Source organism: Cimex lectularius, unplaced genomic scaffold (assembly GCF_000648675.2).
Source record: "Cimex lectularius strain Harlan isolate CLEC.00 unplaced genomic scaffold, Clec_2.1 scaffold11, whole genome shotgun sequence".
Classification (NCBI taxonomy): domain Eukaryota; kingdom Metazoa; phylum Arthropoda; class Insecta; order Hemiptera; family Cimicidae; genus Cimex; species Cimex lectularius.
In genome coordinates this window covers 2,971,083-2,974,705 of record NW_019392673.1, presented here as the reverse complement: position 1 = coordinate 2,974,705, position 3,623 = coordinate 2,971,083, and the positions used below count along the sequence as shown (strand labels likewise).

General features: G+C 33.7%; 1 protein-coding gene across 1 annotated transcript in view; it reads left to right on the top strand.

The window, feature by feature from the left end:
• Positions 1–700: 700 nt before the first annotated feature.
• The window catches only part of LOC106668311, a 222,177-nt gene continuing 219,254 nt past the window's right edge, over positions 701–3,623 (top strand). Inside the window, exon 1 of the mRNA XM_014396936.2 lies at positions 701–801. The gene's annotated coding sequence lies outside the window, so the exon portion shown is untranslated. The remainder of the gene's footprint in view (positions 802–3,623) is intronic.

Genomic DNA, 3,623 nt, shown 5'->3' with positions numbered 1-3,623 from the left:
AAACATCAAGCTGTGGGTCGTAGGAACTCCCAGTTTCAGGTGTCAGCTCACTACTAGAAATGTCCTGGTGATGATTCTCCCTTCTACTCACCAGAAAATCCTTCCGGAATTGTGCCCAAAGAGAGAGAGAGAGAGAGAGAGAGAGAGAGAGAGAGAGAGAGAGAGAGAGAGAGAGAGAGAGAGAGAGAGANGAGAGAGTGAGAGAGAGACAGACAGACAGACAGAAAGAAAGAAAGAAAGAGAGAGAGAGAGAGAGAGAGAGAGAGAGAGAGAGAAGAAAAGGACCTGATGGAGAAATGATAGTTCTGGTGTAAATTAAGCCAGAAAAAATGTTGGATTAAAAAATAATATAAAAAGGGTGTAAAGACTCTTTTGTAATAGACCTATTATTTGTAGAATTTGTATGGGGAGGTTTTCTCCTTGAGTCTGTTGGGACGTTTCCGATCATTTTGTTATGACTTTCGTCGGGGTTTTGAACTGTCTCTAATCGACCGAGCACAGAAGATGGCGGGACGACGAAACGTTCTGACAAAACCAAAATGATCGGACACGACCCCAACTATTGCATGCGAATAACCACTCTTTTACTTTATTTCGTAATTTTATTACATCTGGATGATTGTCTTTTATACGGCTGTTTGTTTTTTTAGCAGGTACTGCATTTCGATTCAGCCGGTATCGAACGCTCAAGATCGCCGAAGGAGTAGGTCGATGCCGGCGAGAGCGCATGTCCTGGTGGCAGGTGGCCGTCCTATTCACAGTTCTCTCTCTGCTACACAGTCCTGCACGTCGACCTCCGAGGTGAGTGGAAAAAAATCACATATTGTGGCCAAAAATTCGTAAATCGGCTGCCGGACATTCGACATTTGTGCAAAATTTCCTTTGGATTTTTGTCTCGGCTTAGAAAAAAAAAAAAATCGTCACATGCAGTTTTTTTATAACGTTGGATTCAACTAGAACAAAAAAATTATTAAGCAAATTAAATTTTTTTAAAATTTGTTTTTAACATTTTCATCTCGTCCTTATAGCAGAAAAATTCTACAGATTTTCCCAAAGAAAATGTTTTAAATTTTCCTTTAAAAAAATGGGGACCGTCATGTACTGATCGCCCTCGTATTATGTTAATATATTACTGTTCTAATAATCTTCCTTGAAAATCGTTGAAAGCTGCTGGAGTGCAGTCTGTAAAATTTTTAATTCGTAGTAATAAACGCCTCTATTGACGTCACTAGTGTTTCGACCCGACATCTCTGACAGAATTGTTTAAACCATTTTTTTTACAGAAATATATTAATACATAAAACGCTTCATATTACAATTCGAAATGATTTGTAGCGTTTAAATTTTGAACAAAGCAAAAAACGGAACCTGTTTTTCCATGCCTTATTATTCATTTATATGGTGGAAAATATGACTTTTTTAAAAATTTCCACTGCAAGACTGCACGTAGAACTGGAAAACCTTTCTACAAGAAATACAACACAGTATCTAATTTGTATTATTCGGAATTTGTATATAAAAGTTTATTGCTTTTCTGTTTTGCTAATTTTTTTAAAACTTTTATTTATTTGGTCATTTTTAATTATGGTAATGTGAAGGCATCGATATGCAATTGTCAGGTTGTTTGAAACAGCCTAGGGATATTTGAAAGATTTATGTTCAAAAGAGAACGCTCTTAACATTTTGACGACGTCATAAATTGCGTAATCTTGTGTCTAAGGATGTATAAAAAAGATTTTCTAGTTGGAAAAAGTGTATTAACTGTGTTAAAAAGGTCCAAATAACCATTATCGTATACTTAAGTAAGGCTTTGTAATATTTTATGATTTTTTTGTGGGGGGGATCTCCATGAAAGCTAACTGAGCCTGGCCTTCCTTTAAGCTACTTTGTAAATTATTTTGAGTTTAATTGGAATAAGTCAAATGACTGAAACAGGACAAAGCTTTGTAAGCCGTCGACCAATTTTTCTTGTATTTAAATATTCCAAGAGCGTGATGCCAGATACGTATTTGATAGGAAGGGGAAATTTTTAAATTTTTGACTTTTTTGAAGGTTCTGTGAGAACTTTTCTGCTGTTTTAAGAAATTCAATTATTTCCATAAGTTTTCGTAATGTTAAACAGTCATAACACTCTATAATATTGGGTTGTCCGGAAAATAATGCAGGATTTTGGTATTAAACAAAAAAAAAGAAACTAGTTACTTTAAAGCAATGTTCTTTAATCAAAATNTGACATTCATACAAATGAGTAATCCTGTAAACGTAAACAGAATATTTTATATAGATTTTTTTTAATGAAAACTTAAAATCCTGCATTATTTTCCGGACAACCCAATATAAAGTTGAGCTTGAATCTTTTAACATTTCATAATATTTTTTTATATTTTTCTGAAAGAATAGTGAAATATACACGAATAGGTAGACGATGAAGATCAAATGATGCTTTTTAACCATCAAACTTGGCAAGATCTCACATTTTTGTTTTTCGCCTTATTGTAACCTTTTTTTAAATTAGTTTAACAATTAAATAAAGGTTAAAAATATAAAAAATTGTCTAGTTTGTTTTCAGTGTTACACCGGATATTATTTCGGTTCACTGGCTATGTATCTAGTCAAATGTTTCACCATTCCTTGGCTTTGTTAATTATCTATTAGAGTTTAGAGGCGTCCTGCCGTTTTTCAACAACAAAATCCATGGCCAAAAAGATAGAGAATATTGTTAAACACATATATCCTGTTTACAGAAAGTTTAATCACCATTTTGGACGTGTACGATTGATTCGATGGAAATTTTTGTTTTCGTTTCTGTAACGTTATAAAATTCCATTTTCCTTCAACCTTAGATAGCGCAAAGAGCTTAGTTTCAGCGTTTAATACCGCTGACCTTTTAGAAATTTTATCACACGATCCTACCCCAGACGTCAGGAGAAATTTCCAACGAGTTGCAACGTGATAAAGAGATGCGGTATTGTTTCAGACAATTTTCTTATGGAAATTGTTCGCGTTGTCATATTTTATTCATAACGGCACGTTCCGTCGTTCAAGCAATGCTATGTCTCAAATTATACATTATGTCGTAAGATAATAAGTCAAGCGGATTGCATACAGTTTGTAATAAATTGTTTCCATCACTGGAAAACCGGCTGCGAATCGCGGGAAAACTATACATTTCTTAAATTACGCACCTTTTTCTTTTCAGTGTTTATTCCCGGGCTCAATCTATTAATACGAAATTTTGATCAATTTTTTAAATAAATTTTTATTAATATTTATGGTTTTTCCTTCTTGAAGGTGGGATAATAGGTCGTCTCAAAAAAACCACAACCAGTTTTTATCCTCACGTTTCGGATTTATTTTAATCCTTCCTCAGGTGAGTTAACGCAATGGTTAAAACAGTGGTCATCACTCATTAATATTTTATAACAGTTTATTTTAAAAAAGAGCCAGTGTGGTACTTTTTCAGACTACGAACAAACGTTTTAATATTTTTGCTGGTTGTGGTTTTTTTGAGATGACCTATTATCCCACCTTCAAGAAGGAAATATCGTAAGTTAAACTGTTGAGGTCGAAATATAAGAAAACATCGTTTTATTAATTCTTTAGTAATTTAAAATCTATATATA